A 27,070-nucleotide genomic window follows, 5' to 3' on the forward strand; every position below is an offset into this window, starting at 1 on the left:
CAAATTAGGAAGATCTGTTTAATTCAAGTTCTCAGTTTGTGCTGCAAATGTTTTTTGCACTCTCAGAGGAAGGCTGATCCAACACCATCCACCAACAATCCAGAAATGAACTTCATTTTGGCAACAGCTCCCTCCCCAGAGCTCCCGTGGCTGTCAGTCACACGAGAGTTAGGTCTCCAAGTGAAGCTGCCCACGGCTGTACCATGACTCACATGAATAGGAATGGAAACATGAAGGGGCAGAGTGAAGCTGGCAGAGTAAAACCTTCATCAAAGTTTCACATGAAAATAAACAACAACAAAAGAAGCAATATTTAGAAGCAGTGCAGCACAACCACCTCATTCCTTTTCTGGTCCTTCATTGCCCCTTGCAACGTGGCCCACAGCAGGGATCAGCTTCCTCCCTGCACCACAACAGTTCTTCAGCCTGTGCCAGACACGTTTATGGCCTCTGGACACAAAAACCCTGCAAAGCTTGACCATTACAGCTGCTTCTTGGCTCTGGAGCTTTCTGGAATGGACAAGGACTGAACCAGACCACAGGATGCACGATGGTTTTGCTCTCAGATGTGGTCTCTAGCTGAAGTACTTATGCAAGTGTAGTGAAGCATTTGTACAGCATGAGGAAGTCAGTGGGCAGGGCGCACCACTGTGACAGGCAAACAGTGCAAGCAACAACACTGGGGAAAAAAAGGAAAGACAAAGAAAATGAACTCAGGAAACTTTGCCTGAACTCACATCTATTTACCTCAAGAGAAATCAACCAGCTGCCAGAAAGAAGATGAGTCAATATAAATGAGAATCATGAATCACTGACCTCTGCAACCTCCTTGCACTGACAAAAAAAGAGGGAAGGGGGAGGGGAAGGGGGAAAGGGAAAAGGGGAAAAAAGGGGGGGGGAAAGGGGGAAAAAGGGGGGAAAAAGGGGGAAAGGGGGAAAAAGGGGGAAGGGGGAAAAAGAGGGAAAAAGAGGGAAAAGGGGGGAAGGGAAAAAAGGGGGGGGGAAGGGGGAAAAAGGGGGAAAAAAGGGGAATGGGGAAAGGGGAATAGGGAAAAGCAAAAAGCTATTGTAGCTGTTTAGAAAACCAGCAGGCCAAAGCTCAGCAAACTCCTGCAGGCCCAAGCTAGGCAAGGCTCCACTGTTTACTTAAAAAATAATAATATTTAAAAAAAGGAGTCCTAACCAATCAATTCATCTACCAGGAAACTCAGCAATCCTCTGCAAACACTGTCACAGCAATCCCTTGAAACACAGTCACACTTTCCACAATGTGCTGTGTGCTCACAGCCCATGAGCATGCATTCAACCTGCTCAAACAGCTGCTGGAAACTTCCATGAGTGTAAATCACTCTTTAAAGGCACCAGCCCTGAAGACTTCTGAAGTCAAACCAAACCCCTGAACTGTTACTCAGCAAGCTGTGGCCCGCTCCAGAGCCCAGCTGGTTCCTCTCTCTAGATCTAACCCAAACATGCTCTGCTCTTTTCTTGTCACCACACTGCCAGTGAGTGTCAGAACCACACGAGTCACAGCCTGCATGTGCCGAAACTCTAACAAACCCCCCTCAAATGAGAGCACCCATGACTGTTTCAGTGACACAAGGACCACAACAGGCATAAAGAGAGCTTGAGCATAAAGGTGATTGGAAGCAAGGAGAGCAGGAGCTTGTCCTAGATCAGCCTCAGCATGGCCATGCTGTCCCCCAGAACCTCTGATTACATATTCGTTCTGCAGGGCCTAGGTCCAGCCTCTGTGCTCCTACCATGCCACACCTGCACCTTCAGACTGTCTGATTTGCCTTGAAAAGGTGAAAATAACCACTCAGCTTGGTGTTGCTCATTTTGACTCTGAGCTGCTTGTCACTGGAGAAAAACAGTGACAAAAATAATTCATTACTGCTGGGGCATTGTTTTGGATTCTTTCTTTTGCCTTTTCTTGTTTCCTTCCTTCTCCTGGTTAGTCTGCTTCAAACCAATCTAGAGTCAGATCCATCAGTTCAACAAGGTTCAACCTCATGACGTTCGAGCAGGCCAAGCGCAAGGTCCTGCAGCTGGGTCAGGGCAGTGCAGGCTGGGGGATGGTGGAGCTGAGGGGAGAGAGTCAGACCAGAGATAAGGAAGGCAGTTTTTACAGTGAGGGTGGTGAAACACTAGCCCAAGATGCCCAGGGAGGTGGGAGATGCCCCATCCCTGGAAACATTCCAGGTGAGGTTGAGCATGGCTCTGAGCAAGCTGACCCAGATGCAGATGCCCCTGCTGACTGCAGAGGGTGGGACTGGATGGCCTTTCAAGGTCCCTTTCAACCCAAACCAGTCTGTGATTTTGGGCTACCTGCAGCACAAAACTCTAGACAGGGAAATAAATCCGAAGCAAAGCCAACCTCTGAGCTTCTGCTGAACTACAAGCTGTGCTGTGGTCTCCTAGTCAGATAGAAATAAGCACATAGGTTTAGAAGACAAGGACCTGGTTTCTCCACAGGTAAGGCAGGCATGAGGGCTCGGCAGGCATGAGGGCTCGGCAGGCACGCGGGCTCAGCAGGCACACCACTCTCAGATGCACACAAGGACATGTCCAAAGCTGTTCCCATGAAGGTTTTATGAGGGCTGAAGAGAAGGGTAGGGATTTGGGGCATCATCATCATCATGACTTCCCCAGACACACAGGTTCAAAGGCCCTGGAAGAAGTAAAGCACTGCTGCCAGCCGCTCAGTATGTTGTACCACGCGTCCCAGGCACCATGAATCCATCACCCAGCACCAGGGCAGAGCTCACACTGATGTCTTTACATCCTTCCTTTGGTACAAACAGAGCAAATCCTCTTCTTCTCATTTATAAGGACACTCAGAGCAGAATTGTGCTTGCAGTGCACACTGGCTTCCCAAATCCTGATCAAAACTTGCTGCCTGTGATGTGCAACATCTCCAGCAATTCATCAGCTCACTTCAGTTGGTTTTCATTCATCTCACACAGAGCCTGGCTGCAGGAATGCCAACAGGTTTGTACTGGATGTGAAAATACAGCACACGGTAGAGAGAGTTTGTCCTTCCACAAAGAGCTGCAGTGCAAGGCTGCTCACAGCCACGCCAGGGTAAGCCACTGCCAGAAATCACCATGCACGGTCCCACCTTAGCAGCTTCTGTGTGTGTGTGTGTTTGTAATTCTCACGGCAACCACAAGCACCTTCCCCACCTGTCTTACTCACCTCTTGAGGTCATCCCATGAAAACAGAGATAAGCCAACACATCCATCCTCTGGGACTCCCAAATTCCCCTCCCCACAATCTGCAACCAGATGAAAAAGTTGTGGTGTTTGAAACAGAGGCAGCAGTCGCCACCATCTACCAAAAAAAGAGTCAGGCTCTCATTACAGTGATCGAATCACGAAGAGGCAGAACAGACATCAACTACTGCTGCCAATGGGAGTCAAGCTTCACCCCTTGCCAAGCAGAATTCTATAATCTCCAGAAAGACAATGAACGTCAGACCCAGACAGCACGAGAAGGTTAAGTAACTGCCTCAGTGGCTCAGTGTCAGGGAGAAGTCTCCAGGCTGGACTTGCCACATTCAATGTAAAAAGGGAACATACTCTAAGGGGCAGAGCGAAACACGAGCGCAGGTGGTGAGGCTCGGCTTTGCACAACTGTTTCTGTCACATTTTAACAAGATTAGGCAGGCATTAGGGCTGCATTCCCAACACAGGACATCACATTACAGGCACAGAGATTCTTACCTCCATGTTCTTTCAAGGAAGGTATCCCTCCAGCAGCCCACAAGCCAGCCAAGTGCCTCTGACAAGCACTAAGGCAGCAGGGAAGCACGAAGCCTGAAGGCTGAGTCTGTTAGGAAGCTCTCCCACCCCAGATATTTTTATCAAACAAATCCGGGGGGGTGGGGGTTGGCAGGTGGGAAAAAAATTCATGTCTAAATGCAGCTCCCATACGCCCTGCAGGCAGGCTGTAATCAAAGCTAAGTAAGTACTCATCTTCAGACAGCTCCAGAGGCAGGGGACTGATGCAGCACTGACAGAGTTCACTTCACAGATCAGGCTGGGGGTTGTTACTCCTCTCTTTCTGACAGCTGCCTGCTCTGCTCTATTTGCAGGCTTTCAAATCTGCTTCATTGTTGGAGCCTCTGGACAGATCCTGCTGCAGAGTGCTCAAACAGCTCTTCTGGGGCAACTCTCTCAAGAGAGACATGTGCTTTCCCTTCATGCAGAGCTCAGCCTTTTAACACTTAAAGACACTAAGGAAGATGGACACGGACTTTTTAGCCATGAGGGTGACAGGCCAAGGGGTGATGGTTTTAAACTAAAAGAGGGAGGTTTCGACAGATAGAAGGAAGACATCTTTTACAGTGAAGGTGGTGAAACACTGGCCCAGGTTGCCCAGAGGGGTAGTAGATGCCCCATCCTGGAACCATTCAAGGTCAGGTTGGACAGGACACTGAGCACCCTGATCTAATTATAGATGTCCTGCTCACTGCAGAAGGGGATTGGACAGGATGACCTTTAAAGGCCCCTTCCAACCTAAACCCCACAGAACTATGATCTTGTGGTTCTACAACAGCACACTTGTTGTCATAGTATCATCTGTATTCGAGGAAGCTGCCTGGGACAATGTCTTTATGTCAGCCACACTGTGAGGTTAGAATGGCTGCTTCAGATTTAGGCATCTTTCACCCACATCGCCAGGGTTAGGTTTGCTGCATGCCAAAGCCTCACTGAGGAAGAGAAAGAGAAACCTTCCCTTTCAGAGTGTCAGTTGAGTCTGATTCAAGGAAGAGCTGGAGAGCGAATGTGGCACAGCTGAATTTGCAGGCAGAGAGCTTTGGGCCCTGGAGAGTTATTTTAAGCCTGAGTCTTTGTCTCTTTCATTGATTACTGGTCTATAAGCAGCACGTGGGAGAAAACCATTCTGAGACTCTTCCCAAAGGTCCTGGCAAGCTCCTCCAGCACGCTGCAGAACAGTGGGCATTGACAGTCCTGTTACTCTGATTACCATCTTGTTCTTTTTACACATTTCATCTTGCTTGCTTTTTGCAGCTGCTGCCTCAAGTCAGTGTAAAGCGAGAAACATTCTTTCCACCATCTGAAATCTAATACTTTCTGCCACTTTGCAAATGGTATACAGTATAAATTGCTAAATCCTGTGGGTTGTGAGAGATCAGCTGCTAATTTGAGGCTGCTTTTGAGGGATGAATAACATTTGATGGAATAAATAGAACATGCATAACGTAATGCCTCTAGTGCCTGTTTATCTCCTGGGGTGGGAAAGTGTTTCTGCCGGCAGCGCTGCAGCCAAACGGCATCGACTGGAACTGATTTGATATACCTACAGGGGTCACAAAGCAGCAGTCTGTCTGGAGGGGATCAGGCTGTGCCACACTGAGCATTGCTTTAAGCACAATGTTGGTGTTACCGCTCTGGAGCTGCATGCATGCCAACAGCAGCTCATCCGACTGTTAGTGGCTGAGGAGGGAATTTCCTCCACCTCCAAAGGGAATTTTCTCCATGGAAGTTACTATCTTAACACAGCCATCTGAAGGCTTTTGTTATGACTCATCTGTGGTACCTTCTCCACGAGACATCCATTCAAATGGGTGGAAAATCATCTCTCATCTGTCCATAAGCACCACGCAAGCACTTCTTCATGAATAGGGTATTTCATCTTTCATCTCGTGCTGAGTGGGCGAGAGGAAACATACACAGCTGCATCCTGAAGAGGCAAAATCACTATGCCAGGCTCTTGTTAAAGTTTCTTGTGAAATCAAACAAAAATTACCCAACTAAAACTGTTCACTGAGGCCAAATTACTGCTGTGGCTTTGTGGGAACCTTTGTAAACGTTCAACACCTTTCATTCTTCAGGAAACAACACAGCAGATAAAGCTCAGCCCACTGAAGCACAGGCTTGCTGCAAAGCCAAGCAGATTCAAAGTCCAAGTGGAGATACCCCAAAAGGTCTTCAGTATTCTCAGGAAGCTGCTAGTTACCTCTCTCTGTAAGACTAGTTAAAATCCCTGCAGGTAACTACTGGCCAGAGCTCATGAATGCAAACCTTTCTGATGGAACACATTACAGCAGTTGTGGGAGAGGTTTATTCTGCTTAAGTCAAGCAATATTTCCTTCCCACATCGCCTACCCTATCCATAAGGGTCTCACTGCAGGCTTCAGCTCCATCACTCCTATGTGCTCCAACTGTACATAGGCAGAATCATTTCCTACTAGCCAGCTCACATCGTTCTGAAGGTGTTTCCGCACAGCTTTGCTCTATTTTGTGTTGCTAACACCACAGATCTTCACAGTCAGATCATATGCTTGGTGTGGAGGCCTCAACCTTGCAAGTGCTCAAGGCCAGGCTGGAGGAGGCTTTGAGCAGCCTGGTCTAGTGGGAGGAGCCCCTGTCTGTGGCAGGGGATTGGAATGGGATGGTCTTTAATGTTCCTTCCAACTCAAGCCATTCTATGTGGAACCTAATGCCATTTGATAATGGATCAAACACTCAGTATTGTCCTTTAGGTCACCACAGAAGAACACCACTTCTGCCCCAGATGACAAGGATTCAAATATCTTCATTTACTGATTTCTGCTCTTACAGGGAAGAAAACGTGCTGCATTCTTCCACCAGCTGCCCACAACAGTCACAGCTCTGGACACAGTTTTCATCCTGTAGCAAACTCTAAGCCACCACATGAACAGTCCTGGCTACAACAGGAGCAATGAAGAGACAGAGAGCCATGCTGTCCGGGGGCCCAGCACTACAGTGAGGGAAATCTGTTCCTCAGCCACCCAGTTGCTGGCTCCTGGGCTTGACTCTGTGCTTGGCTGCAGCACACTTGTTCTGCACTCGGGAAGCACACAGCCACGAACACTTCTGCGTGCTTTAGGCTGTACTTAGCTGGACTGCAGATTGCAAACAAGATAAAAATCTGAGAACTTCCTGAATTTCCATTCAGAAGGTCCAGGAGAATAAAGAAAAGCAAAGCACATACCCAGCTCTGCATAATGGTGAACAGACCAAGAAGATATTGGCACTTCCCCTCCCACTCTGCCTCTCCTGCATCATTTTCTTCAACACAAAGGCAACGTTTAGCCTAGCAAACCAGATGCTCTATGGTTGTGGCACAGAGGCAAAGGCAAGCTCTCCAAGAGACTTCCAATGGAGATAGCTTCTGTTGTAGGGAGACTGCCTCGAACTCACCCTCCACTCTTCCTTTGCTTGAGCTGCAGAGGGTCAAAATTCACTTCTTATGGCCTTGCACTGAGAAACTGGAAGAGAGCCTCCCACCCTTGCAGGAGCTCCCATGTGGGACAAGTGCCTAGTTCACTTGCTGGTGCTCACTGATTCCTACCTGAACACTGTACAGGGATGCCTGGGACCAGGATGACCCTTGCACCTGCTCTGTGGGACAGACCAACTCCTGAGATGGCCCAGAAGACACAGCTGTAATGAGAAAGGGAGAACTGTTCTTAAACACCCAGCTCCAGGCAGAAAGCTCTCAGGGCTGCAAAAGTCCTGCGTCTCCGGCAGCAGGGGGGCACAACTCTAAAGCAGTCAGTAGGAGGCAAAAGGCAGTTTTGTTCTGTAAGAGCAGTGCTTGCTGATGGAAATGACTCTAGACAAATGAAGGAGCACGTGGAGTTGCTTTAGAACTTTGCAGCTGACATCAGATCAACATCAGTGCTGAAGCTCCAGTTCCTCCTTTTGAAATGAGCCTTTCCTGAAGCAATGCACAGAAGAACTCTAAAAGGAAACAAATTCCATCAGCTGCAGTTGGCAGACAGCTCTGCAAAAGCAGATGCCTGGCTGTTAGCTCAGATTCTAATGCAGGAAAAAGGAGACAGAACACAAACACCACAACGTTCTGCAGGGAACTGGAAGCATCTCCAGAATGCTTCACACGACCAGAAAGCATCTCCAGTAAAGACACCTGCCAGGTACTGCAGTGCATTTCCACCCACCTCGAGTCAGCAGCACGAGTCTTGGGTTTCACCAGATTAATGCAGTGACTTGGTTCAGGCTGCTAATGTATTCAGAGCTTCCAGACATGCGGGAGACTGAGATGGCATCAAAAGCATACAGATGAATTTGGAGGAGGTATTTTTTTATGTGATACAAACTGGAACTTCCTCAGTATGTCTTTGCAGTAGGGACTACACTGAAATAAAAACCTTTCTAGGATCTCTTAGGGCTGAGGAGGTGGCTTCCAAGCCCCTTGATGGTTTCTAGGCACCACAAGGTAACCTATTCAGTATTTAGTATTCCTAAGGTTGGAAGAGACCTCAAAGATCATCGAGTCCAACCTGTCACCACAGAAGGTAACATACCACCGAGGCAAATGCCTCAAACTCTAACAACTAAGTGACAAGACAAGCTTCCAGAAGAGCAGTGGCCATTCCACAGCCACGTTTATGGCCAATGAAGCATCTCCATGACGTGCAGTAATCAGTATCCAAATGCAAGGTGTCTGTCAGCAGCTCCATCCAGCCGATGCATCACACTGGAGCCCTTCCAGTGCCTCAGTTCCAGAGCCACCTTTGGATGGGTCTGTGTTTGCCTGTCCTATCAATCATGCCACCGAGTTACACCTGGGCTCTTTCACCCAAAGGGGGCATGGCAGAAGCTTCCTCCAGAGGGGTGTGGGCAACAGCCAGCAGCTGCCCGGAGAGCTGGATCAGTCACTGTCCCCTGCAGCCGCCACGCTACGCCCACAGCTGACGGCAGCAACATGCCATAACCTGCCACAAAACACCACATCTTCCCTCAGAGCCTCGGGAGGGTGACTCAGCACCCAGCAGGAGCAGCCTCAGACACTGCAACACCTCCACCCTGTGTTAGTTCCTCTACCAGAGGAGGTCCAAGAGGCACAAAGCTGCCCCTACCCCAGCAGGTGTTGCTCGCCCTAGCGTCAGCAGACGTGACCCAAACACCACTCTCTCAGCCTTGGCACACAGCTGTGACAGCCTGCATGGGGCTGGACAGTGGGGCTGGCACCCAGACTGCCTCTTTCAGTTGGGGCTTTAACCACTGACTGCTGTGGTACTCTGCCCATGAAAACCTTCCACCACCCTGACTGCTTGTAGAATCACAGGACCACTACAGCTGGAAAAGGCCTTTGAGATCACCCAGTCCAACCCCAACTCAGCTACCATCACCACTAAACTGGGTTGGAAGGGACCTTAAACCTCCTGCTATGGGCAGAGACACCTTGCACTAGATCAGACAGTTGAAAGCCCCATCCGGCCTGGCTCTGAACACTGCCAGAGAGGAGGCAGCCACAGCTTCTGGAGTTCATCTCTGTGTTCCTGCCTTCAGGAGGAGCTGGCATCTTGACTGTGACAATCCCCTTGGGCATCTCCAACCTGGTTTAGCAGGGCAGGTCCTGTTTTGCACAGCTGGAGCAGAGCTTTGAGCCAGAGAGACAACAGGGGAAGGCACCCAGGGATCAGCTCTCTGGCCCTGATGGACAGACTTTTTCTAGTGGAAAAAATGAAAGCTGCTATGAGAATAACTGAGTCAGCCCTGCTGCTTCTACAGCAGCTACTGCACCAGCCTGTGGAGAAATGAGGCATGCTAGAAACCCATTTATTCCAGGTGTGGGAGAGAGCTGAGAGCTTTACCACTGATCATTTCATCTCATTTACAGCTTTCCTGCATGTTTAAGTTCTGAGCATTCAAAACATTTATAATCAAACCAGGAGACTTCAGAAGTTTGGAACAGACTGAAGCCTCAGCATTTCAGAGTCCTTCTCATGAAGTGAAAGAGTCACTTCTGTGCTGAGAATATGCTTCCACACAGCACAGCTCAGTGTTGTGAATTAGATTTTCATAACAACAACAGATCGGAACAGAGCCTGACAATTCCACACTGCTGCTTCTGGTACCTGTGAAAACTTGACTCTGGACTTATTCTGACTCCTCCTCCTACAGGTTACTCGTGCAGGGCTAAGCCAGGCCAGCAGAACTGAGCTGGAGCAGACAAAATGTATTCCACTCCTCCCTTCACAGAGAAGCTGCCACCCTCCCTGCAGAGCTAACTAAAGGCAGCAGCCTCACTGCAAGCGTTGCTGCCACACACAGCAGGCTCGGGGGTGCACTGAAGTGTACTCAGACGTGCCTCAGAGCCTGGCTAAGGCCCACCTGTGCCAGGCCCCTGGGGCACAGGCAGTATCAGCCTTCCCGGGGGCACTGCCAGCAGCAGATGTCACAGTGCTTTTCAAAAGTGCCTCTCAATTTGGGGGTGAGAGAGTGCCAGAGCACTGCCATGCCTTACTGCTGCTGCCGTATGGCACAAAGTGGTAGGAATCCAGGGGAACTCTCCATCTCCTGCCTCACCATGCACAGGCCATTACATGGGGACTGGGGGCTTTGAAAGTCCCCAGCAATCCAATGCCTAAATAAATCATCTGAGGCAGACAGTACTGCATCTGAATCTCCCCAGCAGTCACACTAAACACTTCCATAAGCCTGGAAGACAGAGGAGGTAATTTTTCCGACCCTTCCAAGCTGCCATCACACTCCCTGAGCCAGTGCCAGTGGCAATTAGCAGTGCTCAGTGTTCTGGGGGCAGGTGGCACTTTCAGGAGCAACGGTGCAAGCTCTGCAGCTAGGAAGTGAAACCCTCAGCCTCATAAACAGCTCAGTCAGGGCAGTGGAGCACTCATTAACATAACTGCTTCCAGAGTAGCTTCTAACCCAGTATTTCACTGCATTGACAACATCGTTTCTTGCAGTTCAGGAGTGCTTTCCTCGGCTCTATTTTCCCTGAAGCACAGAAGAAAGCAGGGGAGAAATGTCTCTGTCATATACTCTGCCTGCAGGTAGTGAATGGCATGCTCGAGCTCATTTGTCACCACAGATGAAACATGAAGGTTGGTAGTCTTTCAAAACAGCTGCTCCTGGGGACTCAAAAGGAAAATAATTTGGAAAGCAACCCCCAGATCATTCCCTGGAACCAGTGGCTTTTACATCCTCCAACCTACATGAGATGCACAGAGTGAGCATGACTCCATCCCAGACTGAAATCTGAGGTAGGAGATGCATCTAAAGCATAAAACCAGACTCCAGTGGGGAACAAATCCTCCCTGACCATCACCTTCAAAGAATTCACTCCATTGTCAGGCTTCCTGCTTCAACTCCAGAACATTAAATTTCCCCTGTCAGAGACTGCCTTTGAGCACAGAGTGAAAAATAACTGAGCACAAGGCTTATGTGACCACAGAGCAAGGTCTGCCCCTCGCAGCTCAGCATCTCTGGGGATGGGAGGAGCAACCCACTGCTGCTCAAGCTCAGGTCACCTGCCCTCTGCTCACCCTCCCTGCTGAGCCAGTAGTTGTCTCATCCTCCTCACTGACACCTTGTGCTCCCTGTGCTGGGTACCAAGTGCTCCTTTCCACATTCCTCTCTATCCACCTTTATGCTTTTATTTGAAGGCTTCAAATCTGGAGGGTGAAGTGGATCACTCTGTAAGTGGCTGCTGTGCTGTGATTTTAGACGTGGTCCTTCCCCTGTCTGCACAGGTGTCCACCTTGCTCCCAGCCCTGCGAGACTCCAAGGCTCACCTCACTGCTTTTAACTTGACTGAAGATGAAGAGACACTTAAGCCTCTGGCTGGAGTGCCCTCAGTGACAGCACAGTTCATAATGATAAATCTCTCCTTGCTGTAAAATGTCCTTTCATCCTTTTGAACTTTCAGGAAGCTTATTAATTATTTTCTTCAAGTGAGTTCCAAAATGTCACTGCTGACATTTAAGGCTCATAAAAAGTGCAAGCCTGCCTTCTGTGTGAGAAAGGCGTCCAGACCACCCGTTCTGAGATGAAAACGTTCATCAGGGGAGACAGTTATCAATCCTGAGCACAAACAGCAGCAAAGCCACTTAAGCAAGCTGCTATTCTTGTAACCTTTTGCACACCAATGGCACAAAACAAGTGACATCTGGTGGCTACACGCTGCAGTGTGAGGCAGCTCATGGCAGTGCCCTGAGACAGTGCCACTTGGAAGTGTCCTGCTCCTTACTAAAGCTTTGTAGAACAACAACACTGAGTTGCTGGAGCAGGTCCATAGGAGGCCAACAAAGCTGGTGGAAGGTCTGAAGAATAGGGCTGGTGAGAAGCAGCTGAGGGACCTGGGGGGTGTTTAGTGTGAAGAGGAGGCTGAGGGGAGACCTTATGGATCTCTATGACCCCCTGAAAGAAGGTTGGAGTCAGCTTCTTCTCCCAGGTAAGCAGCCATAGGATGAGCTGAGACGGCCTCAAGTTGAGCCTGGGGAGGCTCAGGTTGGGTATTAGGAGTAGTTGCTTTGCTGCAAGAGTGGTCAAGGATTGGAACAGGCTGCCCAGGGAGGTGATGGAGTCTCCATCCCTGGAGGTGTAGACGTGGCAGTCGGGTTTAGTGGGCATGGTGGCTCGGGTTTGACAGTTGGAGTCAATGATCCTAGAGGTCTTTTCCAACCTTACTGATTCTGTGGGACTCCTGGACAGGCATGGTGACAACTGCTGTTACCTAGTGAGAGCAGGATTGTTATCCTCACGCCAGGAAAAACATGGCTCCAGGAGGGAATCAGCAAGGCGTGGCAAGGCAGTACTAACAGCTAGCTGGGCAACACCACTGGGGAGTAGGCAGAGCCAGGCTGAAAGAAAGGCTGTGCAGAATTTAGCAAAGGAAGCCCTTCAAGTGCTCAAAGTAATTAATACCAGCCAGGCTCCTCTGACTTGTTTTTGATTAGATTTTAATTAAACCCAAAAGGAAATGGCTGCAATTTCCATTCTGAGCTTAGTAGCATCCTGGTGGCTGAAACTTTCACAAATTTGAAACAGCCTTTCCACTCTACCACAGCTCATTGATCCTCAGAGATGGTCACATCTAACCCAGCCAAGCCTCCAGAGCCTCATCCTGCACTCCAGGCAGAAAGCAATTTCTGCTCCCCTTGTAACTCCTGCAGCCCAGAAATGAAGTTCTCTTGCAGAAAGCTGTATGCCTCTCTTGGATCGTTAATAAATGCTCTGCCAGTCAGCTATGCCTACAATTACAGCATTGCCAGCACTGCCATTTCAGGGCTGGTAACATCATTTTCCTCAGTAATAAGTATTTATGGAGAGGAAATATAAGCAGAGCCTAAATATTTATCAGCAGAGGAAGTTCAGAAATATCTCTGCACAAACAAAGCGGATGGCAGGCGAGATCCAGAGCCACGCAGGGCTCTTCAAAGGACACGCTAGGAGGAACTTCATCTTCAGGCTGACATCGCTAAATCAAACTAATTCCTTCCTCCCATTCAATTGCCACAGAAAAAAAACCTTGGTGCCAAAAGGACAAAGCTAAAACCATCCCTAAAGCCACGTCTGAAGGCTGCACTTGAGGTCAAAGTCTGCCCAGCCTCTGCCCCAGGCAGTGCAGCAGTGCAGTACTGCTTTAGGGTTTGGCTTTGGGGCTTCCCATCACCTTTCAGTCCTAAGTAGTAACAAGCAACAGGACAAGAGGAAATGGCCTCAAGCCGAACCAGAGGAGGCTTCACTTCATTATCAGGAAAAATTACTTCCCCCAAAGGGCTGTCAAGGCCTGGCCCAGGATGCCCAGGGCAGTGGTGGGGTCCCCATGCCTGGAGTGATTTCAAAGCCAGGTAGCTGTGGTGCTGAGGGGCATGGCTTAGTGGAGACCTGGCAGTGCTGGGTTAAGGGTTGAACTCAGTGGTCTTAAAGGTCTCTTCCAACCAAACCAGTTCACTGCTTCTATGCAATATCCTAACCAGCAATGCCCACCTGCACACTCTGCAAGGGCAGGCAGCTGCCGTGTCTCAGTAAAGGGGACCTCTGGGACGACACAGCTATCGATGGGTACTGCAGAGACAGATCATTTCCTTTTCGCATTTCCTTATGGCCACCAGATGTTATCTGCACCTTAACTCTTCCTGGCTGAACACATGCACAGAAACACACGACTGAGCAGCTTCAGCTCCAGTCACCCAGCAAGAAGCAAACCTTGCAAGATCCCATTGCAGTGACTTGAAAGAAGCCAGAGGTTCACCCCGAGAGCTGCTGCTGGGAATGCACACAGCATTTATATGAGCTCACTGGAGACCCTCAGGTGTTTTTGTTGAAGGCAACATAATGACAGCTGCTATTCCAGAATTATTTGTCATCTTCAGACAGACACAAAGAAGGTCATTAAAATACCACTGTGTCAGACTGCCAGCGAGCATGGCTGGGGTATTCTTGGTTCAGCAACAGGCAGGGATTTTCCACACAGAAACACACATTGGCATAAAGCTTCAGTCCATTTCCTAACACTGAAAAGCCTCAGAAATGGTAAGAGCCCAGCAAAGCTCACTGCTGATGTTTACGTGCTCGACTCTGCTTGGACAGTACCTATTTATTTATGTGTTGGCCAATATACTAGCAGAGTATGACAAAAAACTGGGAAGCTAGATAGATTACTACACCCACTTAATGGCTACCATTAAAAGAAAAAGCTATCAAAACCCAGCAGCAGCTTTTTGTGCCTTCTCCAGTAGCACACCAAAAGGAGTTATTGCAACATTCTGACTCTGACACCAAACCAGCACTCAGCTTCCAAAGCTGCATGCACAGCTAAGCAGCAAGGGGCTTGAAACCACCTAAGAAGGAAATGTTACACAGAGCTACTGCAATCTGGGGCTTCTTACAGAATCACACAACTGTCAGGGCTGGAAGGGACCTCAAGGATCAGTCAGTTCCAACCCCCCCTGCCATGGGCAGGGACACCTCACACTACAGCAGGTTGCTCACAGCCACATCCAGCCTGGCTGCAAACACCTCCAGGGATGAGGCTTCCACCACCTCCCTGGGCAGCCTGTGCCAGGCTCTCACCACCCTCATGGGGAACAACTTCTTCCTAACATCCAATCTGACTCTATTCATTTCTAGTTTTGTTCCATCTCCCCCAGTCCTATCACTCCCTGACACCCTCAAAAGTCCCTCTCCAGCTTTCTTGTAGCCCCCTCAGATACTGGAAGGCCACAATTAGATCTCCTCAGAGCCTTCTCTTCTCCAGACTGCACAACCCCAACTCTCTCAGTCTGTCCTCATAGCAGAGCAGCTCCAGCCCTCTGCTCCTCCTCGTGGCCCTTCTCTGGACACCTTCCAGCACCCCCAGATCCTTCCTGTAATAGGGGCTCCAGAACTGGACACAGTGCTGCAGGTGGGGTCTCACCCCTCTCTGTGACCTGCTGGCCACACTTCTCTTGATGCAGCCCAGGATACAGTTTTGTTAAAACAATGACTGGGGACTTGAGCTAAAAGCTCCTCACTGCCAACTACTGGAGCATTACAACCAGCTTGGGTTGACCAGTCCTACATCTGCAGCCACACACTGCATGCAGAAGAGGACTCTGAACTTCTCTGATCCCCTTTCAGTCTTCTCCAGCCCAAGGTCCCTCATCCTGTCTTCATCAGAGATGCTCCAGTCCCCTCACCATCTCCATAACCCTCCACTGGACTCCCTCCAGTAGTTCCCTTGACTTTTCTCTTCTTTTCTTGACTGTTTCTCTTGACTTGGAGAGCCCAGAACTGGACCCAGTGCTCCAGGTATGGCCTCACCAGGGAAGAGCAGAGGAGGAGGAGGAGCAAAACAGCCAGAAAACAGTTTCAGTGCCCACAGTGTGGAGAATTCGGGCTCTGGGCCCCCTTTAAGCAGTGAAAAACAAGAGCTGAGTTACCCTAATGCAAGAGAAATGCTCATGGGATTTCCATGGCTACCAACATCTATTCCACTTTATTAGGGGCTGCATTTTTAACTCTGTTGGTCTCCTTAGCAATGCTCAAAAGTCTTCTCTAAAGAGCCAAACCCTCCAGTATTTCAAATAGCCTGATGTTAGAGAAATTGATTTTCTCTCTTGCCTGTAATCAAAGAGATGAACTTGGGCTCCACCATTCCCTTCTGCTCACCTCTCACCTCTCATTTCATGCTGAAACTGTTTAAAAGCTGGTATAAATAGCTTGGCAAAGTAATTCCAATACTAAATGTCAAGAGCCATCGTGGTTTCCTCCTGATTTATCCTTAGCTGTTCCTCAGGCAAGCCAATCCTCAACCTGAGCTGCTGTTTTCATAGCTCTATAATTTATGACCTTTTTCAGCTAAATGATTTGTTTCATGCATGGCTCCCAGGCGTGGCTCAGGGCATGAAGCTGTAGTCCTCGGTGCTGAAGGGCTCAGGAACACGGTTTTGTCTTTTCAGGGGGAGACCACCACTGTATCTCCTGTTGTAGTTCCTGCCAGCAACCTTTAATAATGCACAGCAGTGTTCCAACCCAAGGCTTTTCATCTGCCCTCTGCACTTGCAATAGCTGCAGTTCAAACCCAGCTGTGTCAGTCTCATCCCAGGCCAGAGCTTCACAAAACAAGCCAGGAGACCCTGATACTGAGACACAACCTCTCTGTGTGAACCTTCCTCCTTCAGGGAGCTGAACTGGCACCAGCTCTGCACAGGCTCCAAACCTGATGCCCACATGCAAACTGCTCCTCTTCCACTTCAGCACAGCAGCAGCCAAAATCCCTCCTGGAAATGGCCCCAGGAAATTTCCTCAGGCTTTGGCAACCAAGCCAGAGGGATGAACTGCACAGCAGCAGTCCTGCCGATGCAGTAACCTGGGACTGAAAGAGAACTTCTCACTTAACATGGTGAAAACCATCTCTGAACAGCTGAGCCTTCAGAGAGCTCCTTGAAAATGCCAGCAATTTCCAGTTACTCATCCATTTCACTCAACACAATCTAGGTAACATTATCTGTTTAACAGCTGCACAGCTCAGCCAGAAGGCAACTTCATCAACTAGCAAGCAGCCAAAATCAAAGATGTTGGAAAGGGATAACAAGGCATTTGATGGACTTGCCAAAAAAAGGTTGGGTTTAAGGCTTGTTGAAGACATTTCAGGAGATGGAGATGCCCTGTGAAGAGCTGGTCCTGCAGGCACACCCATCTCATCATGACACCCATGCCTCACAACCTGTGAAACCATCCTCCTCCATCTCCAGCCGTGCACACCCTGACCTCCTGACTGCAGCACTCAAAGTCCTTCTCCTCCCTGGATTAAGAACTTCTGGCATCCAGGGGCCATTCTGTCCTGGCCAGGCACGGTGAGGTTTACACTGGGCGCTCACTTTTCTTCACACCCTGTGCAAACCCACCCAGAATCCAGATTTATGTGGTCTTTTTCTCATCTATTTTTGGTATCCCACTGCTAATGTGGTGCCACATCCAGAGAAGAGTAATGAAGTGCCTTCCTCCCCCATCTGAATTTGAACCGGGGATAGGGAGCACGCAAGGGCATTGCCATCTTCAATAGGAGTGCTGCAAACTTGCAGCTATTGTGTTGCCCTTGTCCATAGCAAGCTGTCAACACCACCAGGCTTCACCCAGACCCTAAGCACACAGGTTGCAGGTAAATCTGTGTTATTTTTTCCTAGGTATCTTACAGAAGTTTGCACTTTCTCAGAGCAATCTCATCTCGTTTCCTCTGCTCATCTTTGAACCTTACAGTTTATCTTCACTCTTCTTCTCTGATCTCACAGATGTCCCCAGGGAAAACTCACCTGCAGCATAATGACTGTGGTTACTTGAAGGAAATGGCCTTCCCTCCACGCCATGCAAAGCTGAGAAGTCACCAGGACTGACTCAACCCTGGCAGATTCAAGCAGTGCACCCACAGTGCAAAACAGCAATACCAAAGTCTCCTCCAGTCTCAGCAGGGCACATTCACCCACACTGAACATCTAGGGCTTTGTACAGGAAAGAGATCTCCTTATGAAACATTTGCTTCCCTCTTGGAAGGCGTCAAGCAAGGGGGAAAGGTCAGGTTGAGTATTTTGCTCTTTAGGTGCACACCTTGTACATCAAGGAATGACCTCCCCTGGAGAAAGAGCTGGTATGAAAAACTACACTTATTTATGGACTGATGTGTGGTCTGATGAGTCCAAGTGATGGCACTTTAATGAGCACACACCACGGGGAGCAACCTTGTGGAGAAGCACTTGGGGGTGCTGGTGGCTGAGAAGCTGCCCATGAACTGGCAGTGAGCACTCACAGTCCAGCCCCAGCCTGATCCCCAGGCAGCTTGGGCAGCAGGGGCAGGGAAGGGATTTTGCCCCTCTGATTCACTCTGCTGAGACCCCCCCTGCAGAGCTGGGGCAGCTCTGGAGCCCTCAGCGCAGCAGACAGGGACCCGCTGGAGTAGGGCCAGAGGAGGCCACAGCAATGCTGGCAGGGCTGGAAGCCCTCTGCTGTGAGGCCAGGCTGGGGAGTTGGGCTGGGTCAGCCTGGAGACCTTCTGGGGTTTTTTCAGTGCTGTGTTCTGAGGAGGTCTACAGGAAACATGGGGACAAGCAGGGTCTTTGTGACAGCACAAGGGGCGATGGTCTAAAACTACAAGAGGGGAAATTTAGACTACATGGAAGAAAGGTTTTACACTGAGGGTGGTGAAACACTGGCACAGGTGGGAGATGCCCCATGCCTGGAACCAGTCCAGGTCAGGCTGTCTGGAGCTCTGAGCAAAAGGTCCCTGCTGACTGCAGGAAGGTTGACTTTTTAAGGTCCCTTCCAACCCAACCTATTCCATGCTTCTATGATGCTTTAAGCTCTAGAAGAGGAAGCGTGCATGTAGTATGATATGGTATATACAAGAATCAGGGCCTGTGTCACTTCCTACCTCTCCACCACCCCGTTTGCTTATAAAGCCGAGCCCAGCTCAAGGGCAGAGCAGTACACAGAATGCAGGCCCCTTGGCACCGAGGTGCCTTTCACTCTCCCAAATGCTGCAGGGGCTTTAACTCCTTCTCCAGAGCAAGGGAGGAAGGCTTGCTGCACCAGGAGCTCCAGAAATGGTTCTGGGGCTGGGCTCATGTCACGGAACCCCATGGGGTGTGGCTTGGATGGGACCTCTTGAGATCATCTAGTTCAATGCCCTGCTAAAGCAGATTCAGCTAGAGCAGGCTGCACGGGATTGTGTCCAGGCTTGTTTCGAGCATCTCCAGAGAAGAAAATATCTCTGGCAAGTCCAGAGGGAAATCTGCAGGCTCACCACTTTAGTATTTGGAAAACATAAACTTTGGGCAGTTCAAGCTGTCCTGGGAATTTTAAGAAGCTGGAGCTGGGAATGGGAAGAGAGAGGGCAATGGGTTGGGGTTTGCATGCTGACAGAGGGGGACAGAGGGAGGGCATTGGGACAGAGCCAGCCACAGACTGCTCACATTCATCATCACATCTGGTCTCCTACCAGCACCACAGCTGCCCTGTTGCTAGCACCCAGCAGTACCTGACTGGACATAGCTTTTGTTTCTGTTTTCTCTTGCAAGGCATCAGGCACACCGCCCAATCAGCTCCTTCCAGAGGATACCACACTCCCTAAAGCAAGTGCTTACAAGCCACATCCAGCAGCTGCTGGAAACCAGGTGTAACATAAATTAATAAATATTCCTCAGCAAAGCTTCATTAACTGCTTGGCCCTAAAGTGCTGCTCAGTGGCATGTCAGGCACAGCTGTGTAATGAAAGGATTACAGAGCTCCCATTGCGCCCTGCCTGCCGCACGCCAGCTCCTCTAGAGCTTTCCTGTCTCCCTTGCCTGGAAAAACCAAACCCAGCCACTAGTACAGAACTGTAACCATGCCTTCAGCCCGGGAAACACCAGCCAAGAGGTGGCAGGCACCCATGGCCAGTGCAGCTGGGCAGCACACTCGGTGTTAGCCCCAAGGACAGCCTCACGTACTTCCCAGGGATGGGGAAGGGGTCAGCAGTGCCACAGGTGATGAGCTCCTTTGGGTGAAGGTGCAGCAGCAGTGGGGAGATGGGTGCCACTCAGGCTGCTGGGAGATAAGGGCTTGTGGGAGCCTACAGATCCCTGCCCTGACATGAATAGCTGTGTTTAGACTAAACCTGGCACCAGGCTTTGTCAGTAAGGCAAACTGCACTTCACTAAAAAGCACAAATAAATAAGAAACACTAATGTGGGGGGAAAGCTGTTACAAAAATAGTGCTCTGCTGTTGGGATCTGCCTTGATTTCCCCCTGCGCTTCGGATTCTCCCAGCTGAGCAACATCACTCCAGGCAGCAACACGGTGGGAAATACAGAGGAAAACAGGTGAGTTAAGGGAGGAATTGAAGGCTAAGCACAGCAACAGCCCAGGGTGCAGCTCCTGCAAACTCCATGAGACACTGGAAACAAGTGTCCAAAGTGGCACTGGATGATTTAACAGCACATGCCCTTGGGGTTCTGATTGTGGGAGCTATAACCTTTAAGGATACAGAAAGAGTAATTAAGAGCTAGGAGGGTGAGAGAGCACACTGGCCCCTGCCTAGGGCATGGCTTCCTTCAGCTGAGTGATGATGTGTCTGCACTGAAGCAGAAGCCCAGCTCAGTGTCCTGGCTTCCCAAATCAATATGCCATTTGTACAGGACCAGAGCAGTGCTGCCGGATAGCTCTGGAGCGTATCAGAGCACAGCGCTAACGCAACTGAGCTACAGCTTCTGGAGCACATCAGGCACAGGGAACAGGCAGAGTAGTCAAGAAGAAAGATTCCCTTCCTAGGAAGGAGGGGGTTAGAGGAACAATAGTATCATGTCAGCAATAGCTCATCAGCTTAGATGATCTTTAAGGTCCCTTCAAACCCAAACCATTCTATGATGAACTCAGAAAGAACTGGACCTTAAATACAAGCCAGCACTCAGAGAGACACGTTCGTACTGGGACACAACCCATCTTTAAACCATGTGAGATAACACTGCAGTCACCTGGGCTACCAACCTACCCTCTGCCCACCGACACTCCTGATTCTCAGCACTCCTGCCCAGGTTGCTTCAAGCGATGGTACAACACCAGCAGTAACTTACTTGCAGCCTTGTGGCGATGCCCACAGGATCCTAGCCTTGCTTACACCGCTTGTGGCTGAGGTAACTTCATCCGTTCACCTGAACCACATGGAGTAACTCAAACACTAGAGTTTGCCTCAGCCTCCTCTTTCATACAAACACCTACTTCCAGTTGAGCAGGGAAGATAAACTCCATTGCTGGCTTCTGTTGCATCAGTGCAATTAAGTGTTGTGTCATGCAAATCTCTACTGCTTCATCGCGTTGCTGGATTTGAGATTAGATTTCCTATTGCACAATCTGAGCCATAAAACTACTCCATCATCCATTTCAGGGGGAAAAAGAACAAACCCTTCACACAAGTAGTTTCCTCTTTTCTGCATTCAAATTGATTTTCTTTCTTCTGGCCGTGAGGAGCCAGATGAAGCCTTTGACTCGGTGCCCAAGAGCGAAACGGCACCGGCAGCAGCAGGGGAGCTCTCGGGGCAGCAGACGTGTGACCAGAGAGCGGCTCCGGCACAAGCCCTCCGTCAGCACTTGCTGTCCACAGGCGAGCACATGCATTACAGGTGGGCGTGTCGGCAGAACACATAGATCAACGCGCAGAGAAACACAGACCTACAGTTCCTGTCTCTGTGCTCTCCTACCGATGGAAATTTCCCTTTCTGCCAGAGATCAAGCAGTCCCCAGCCAGTACCAAGTGCGGTGCTGCTCAATTAGGCTTTTGTTTCTGCAAACAAGCACATAGGATTTTCAGTCAAACCTGCAAAATATTGACTCTTCCTGAGCACTGCCAGCAAACTTTGAGTTTAATCTGCAAATCTGCTCAGCTCACTGCTCTGCTGCTTTATTTCAGCCACAAAACACCAAAGACACGTGTTTGTTCTACAGCAGAGGATAATGATTTTTGGTCTGGCTAACAGTTCAAGAAGTGAAACCAGCCTGATGTCATATGCCAGCAGATCAATATGGAAAGAACTTTAGGCCCTAGAACCATATAACAAAAAACCTCAGACCAACATTCCCACATCTGAAAGTTTGGAAGGTGTCTAGATGCACTATCCTAGAAACACTATCGCCTGTTCCACCAGCCTACAAATCAAGCTGTGCCTCAGTCAAGCCACTGCAGAGCAGGGCTGGAGTATTACAGTGAAGCAGCAGAGACAAACCACACACACACAAAGCCATACATGACACACCGAGGTTCAGCTGGTGAATTGTTGCTTAACAGCCTCTAACCATAATGACCCCCCACCGAACCTTGCCTGCATTCCCAGCAAAAGCCTGCCATGAAGCTATTTTTAACAGCCAGCAGCTTGCATTGAAGAAGCACCCCTCGTCCCCTAAAAATATTCACCAGAGAACGGCAACATCTATCCACGGCTTCATTCTAGGTAGGATGCGCTGCCAAAACTGAATGAACCTCTCAGAGACAGCCACTTCCAGGCGTCTGCTCTCCCAAACCCCCGTAAAACCAGCAGCACAATTAGCCAATGAGCAGTTCCCGAGGCAGGCAGCAGGGATCTGCCCAACGCAGGCAGCCCGGCGAGGTGACAGCAAATTGCATTATCTTTTGTCATCATTCCGTCCTCTCCGGAGCACTAACCTGCCCAGGGGCACGGTATAAAAGAAGTGTGTCCCCCACACACACCTCCCCTCAGCCTGCTGCGAAGCACGAGGGGATGCTGCTCCTGGGGGGATGCTGCTCCTGGGGGATGTTCCACCCGGGCGATGCTCGGCCCGAGAGATGCTGCACCCCGGGGGATGCCGCTCCTGGGAGATGCTGCACCGGGGCGATGTCTCGGGGTGCCCCAGCAGAAGAGAAGGATGAAAGGGATACTCACTACCCCCTTGTTTGCTGGGGAGGCATCTTCAGCCTTCACCCTGGAGTAAGGCGGGGAACAGCCGGAGATGTCTCCCCACTTCCAGAGCCGGCCTGCCGGGGTCCCCGGGCCACTCCTCCGAGTATCCGTCGCTCCGTGCCGAGCCGTCCTAATGCACCGAGCCGTGCCGAACCGCACTCCCCGGTAGCGCGGACTTGGCCGCCGAACTTCCCTCAAAGTCCTGCCGCCTCCGAACTTGGGGAGCCAGCGGCCAGGGGGATCTCTCCCCACCCCTGAGCACTGACCTCCAGCCGGCGCTGCCCCGATCCGCGCTGCCGCCTCCTGCCATCCGCGCCCGCCGCCTCCGCCGGCTCTGCCCTGCGGGGGGCGGAGGAGGAGGAGGAAGGGGGAGGGAGAGAAGGAGGTGGGGAGGGAGCAGCCCCGCGCTGCGCAGCCCGGGAGGCGGCGTGATGCTGCCTCTCGGCTCGGCCCCTTCGGCTCCGCGGGGCGGGGTGTCCCTAGCGGCACCCCCGCAGGGGACAAAGGCGGGGGGACGGCGCGGCAGAGCTCCACTGGCGAAAGGACGCGGAGCCCCCACGGGCTGTGGGGTCCCGCCGGGCACCAGCTGCCAGCTAGGCTTGCTTAGGAGCTTTTGGAAGGCCGATGGGGCTCCCCTGAGGATCTCACCCAGAGATTCGACCTGTCCCAACGGAACGGTGTGACCAGCAAGACCAGGGGCATCATTGTCCCCCTGTACTGAGCACTGGTGAGGCCACACCCAGTGGACTGGGGTCAGTTTTGGGCTCCTCACTCCAAGGACACTGAGCTGCTGGAGCACGTCCAGAGAAGGGCAACAAAGCTGGGGAAGTGTCTGGACAACAGGGCTGGGGAGGAGCAGCTGAAGGAACTGGGATGGCTTAGCCTGGAAGGAGACTGAGGGGAGACCTCATTGCTCCTTACAGCTCCCTCAAAGGAGGTTGCAGCCAGGTGGGGGTTGGTCTCTTTTCCCTAGTAACAAGTGACAGGATGAGAGGAAATGGCCTCAAGTTATACCAGGGCATGTTTAGGTTGGATATTGCCAAAAGGGTTCTCAAACACTGGAGCAGGCCCCCCAGGGGTGGCTGAATCCCCATCCCTGGAGGTGTTTGAAAGAAGAGATGTGGTACTGAGGGACAAGGTTTAGCACCAGCATTGGTAGAGTTAGAGAACAACTGGACTTGGTCATCTTAAAGCTCTTTTCTGACCAAGAGGGTTCTATGAAGCAGTGTTTTGGTGGACCCAGCGCTCCTGATTGCCGTGGGGGTAGTCAAGAGTCAGCCCAAGGAGAGACATTGCTCATACACTTCCAGCTCTCCACCGCTTGAGCAAGGCAGACTCTTAGCTGCATGCCTTGCAGAGCACACGCAGCATGGACTGATCTGGTCCACTTCTGAAACACCAGCAGCACAAACATCGGCTATGAAGCCCAAATCTGCTAGCTGCTAAGTGCAGGGCTCATTCTCAACCACATACACAGACTAATACAGAGACATTTATCTATTTGTAAATCATTGTCTGCTTGGTAAGCTGTCCAGGTGACAGATGCACACCTGCTGTGATCTGTGTGAAGTCTGACAGGATCCCAGAATGGTGCTGCTTGAAGGGATCTCTGCAGATCATCTGGTCCAGCTGTCCTCCCAGAGCAGGATCACACAGTATAGCTCACACAGCAACATGGCCAGGTGGGTTTTGAATGCCTTCAGAAACAGAGGCTCCACCCACCTGCTCCAGTGCTCTGCCACCCTCAAAGTGAAGAACTTCTTCCTGACGTTTATGGAACCCTTTGTGTTGCAGTTTATGTCCATTACCCCTTGCTGTGTCACTGGACACCACTGAGGAGAGTCTGGCTCCATTCTCCTGATGCTTTAGATATCGAGGTGAAGGCTAATGCAGTGCTTGCAAAGCTGATGGTATCAGAAGTGTGGCTGAGACTGTCCATGGCTGGCCGAGGTTTGTGTGAGCACACTAGAGGAGGAAAGTTCTTGCTGTTTTCCTCCTACCACTTAAGTGAACCCACATTTGGGCTCAAATCCTCATGTTATGTTTAATATTCAGCAAATCATTACTAAGAAGCTGAGGTGATGAAGCAAGAGCCAAATAGGAAGGAGAAGTGAACAGTGTGTGTTAGCATTTCCTTTCGTGATCAAGACCATCTTTGGTTAGACTTTTCGGAAGCATCTAAAACTCAGACAAATCTGTGGGAATGTTTGGAAGTAGAACCATATGTAACACCAAAATGCAAGCCAGAAGCTTCCCAACTGCACAGCTGTGACTGGAGGCTTTCAAGGGGCTGCCTGTGCACCTGTAAGGCCATGTTTGAATAGCTGAGAGACTGACTTTGAAAACCACACATGCACAGGGCAGCACAGGGCATCTGTTTCTGTTCAGGGCACATCTGAACCTCACCTAGTTTTTACCTAACTCCCCCCCCCAGGATAAACCCCTGACTAGGTGAAGCTGCAGTGTGAAACATTCCCACACACTCGGTGTCTCTGCTCTGGGTTAAATTTGCTGCCCTCCAAGGCCTTGCTAGGCCTCCCGGGATGCTCTCAGTAGCAATTATACTTAGCCAGATTTCTGCATAATTATACTCCCTTTCTTTCTCTAATTTGAAGGAGCTGTCATAAAAGCCAAGATCTTTATTCCCTGGGCAAGTCTATGTTCACATGGTTCCTTGCCAACCATCCGCTGGAGGAAATACCTTGATGGCAATACCGAAGCAGAGTAGCTCCAAAGCCCAGGCACCCCATAAAGATTGTGTCTGCCTCTCCCATGGACACTAACAAACTGCCTCCAGCGTTGCCTGGGGGAGTGGGGAGGAAAACACAACATTTTCTGCCATGACAAATCACTGTTGGGGACTGAATTGTGCTACCACAAACGATGATAGTCAGAAGAACAGAATATAGCCTCAAAAACCATCTAAGCATTAAGACTGGACCTTGCTTTGTACGATTCAGGATGCTCAAGGAGGGAAGGAGCATGAAATGCTCTTCATCACTGAAGAGATGTCAGGTTATGTATTACAGTAACACTTTCTCTGACAGGTTGGTTTTCATCAAGTGAAAGCTCCTGGCCTGCACCTCTGTGGTTATGATTTCTGCTGGTTGCTGTGGTCACCTTGCAACTCAGGGCTGACCATCTCTGTTTAAAAGCAAGTCTGTGTATGCCTCTTAGCAGGTTTACCTGGCTAAAAAATAAAGAGGAAGCCCTTTAGGAGTGTTGAAAAGCAGGCACACAATGAGTAGTGCAAGTGTGTGAGTTCTAAAGGTGAATTTTTTAATGCAGGGGAGTCATTCCTAATTGCTGCTGACCATAGTTTGGGGCAGAGCTCTGTAGGAGAGGTTTGGTGGCTGGTTTGAGAGCAGCAGACCTGTGCCTTTACAGCCAGATGTCACTGGGATAGGTCAGCTCGTGTCCTCAGAGCACTGCCTATGGGATGCTCATCCAGGGACATGGGCTGCTCTTCTTCCCCCTGCCTGCTACAGCATTGGGTTATTGTTAGAGGGGTTGGAAATGCAGATGGTTCTGCTTTGTGCTCCCTTCTTCCCCAACTCACAAAACAGAAGCAGAAGTTCATTGCCTACCAGCACTCGGGAGACTCCTGTTTTCCACTCCTGTTGCTTTTGGGGAGCCCTTTTCCCACGACCTCACATCACCAGCCAGAGCTTTCCAAAGCCTTCCTCAAGGGCTTTCTCAGGGTACCAGCATGAAGAGAAACCCTTGCACTAGATGGAGAAATCACAGCAGGAACAGATGTGGGTTATGACAGGAAACAACAAAAGCTTCCCCAAATGCCTCTGTCGAACTTTTGCCACGAGAGGCAAATGGACACACCAAGCCAGAGCAGGCTCAGGATTCCCCCTCTGCCCAGAGAACCAAAGGGGTGGCTGAAGCTGAAAGCAGATGATTTACCGGGTGGGGACCTCCAAGTTCAGCCGTGGAGTTTCCGTGCAGTGAGCCTGACAAACCACAAGGTGCTAGAGGTGGTGTGTTCCGCAGCTCCGGGACCCGCACTGCTGTGCCGCTGCTGCGCTGCTCTGCTGAGCACAGGAACAGCAAAGCCCGGCCTCACGCAGACCTTCGATCCTGTGGGTGAGTCCAGCTGCAGCCTAACTCAGGCTGGGGTTAGGCTGTGCAACCACAGCGCTCTAACACCCGTGCAGACTGTTTCAGCTCTTCCAACTCTGAGGCTGGGCTCTGAGCTGTGAGCTGGTGCTGTGAGAAGCCTGAGGTATCTTTACTCCCCTTAGATGTTTGTTCTCCCATTGGAATGCTGGAATTAGGGAAGGTGTGTGTTTTAAAGTGCATTATTGCTTTTGTTTTGCCCGTGGTATCCTGGCAACAGACACATTCCTGAAGGACAGATCACTAATTTCATGT

The 27,070-nt window shown here is 50.3% G+C and overlaps 1 protein-coding gene across 4 annotated transcripts in view; it reads right to left on the reverse strand.

The window, feature by feature from the left end:
• Positions 1 to 26,292, reverse strand: part of CHST15 (carbohydrate sulfotransferase 15) — a 50,928-nt gene extending 24,636 nt beyond the window's left edge. For 2 of the 4 annotated variants that reach the window (XM_068140473.1, XM_068140469.1), the window contains exon 1: positions 22,670 to 23,022. The gene's annotated coding sequence lies outside the window, so the exon portion shown is untranslated. Of the gene's footprint in view, positions 1 to 22,669; positions 23,025 to 26,274 lie in introns of those variants that run through there. The other 2 variants (XM_068140472.1, XM_068140470.1) reach the window with 2 other exon arrangements.
• Between the last annotated feature and the right edge of the window lie 778 nt (positions 26,293 to 27,070).

Source organism: Melanerpes formicivorus, unplaced genomic scaffold (genome assembly GCF_026170545.1).
Source record: "Melanerpes formicivorus ecotype bairdi unplaced genomic scaffold, bMelFor1.0.p_v2 SCAF_6, whole genome shotgun sequence".
NCBI classification, from domain to species: Eukaryota; Metazoa; Chordata; class Aves; order Piciformes; family Picidae; genus Melanerpes; species Melanerpes formicivorus.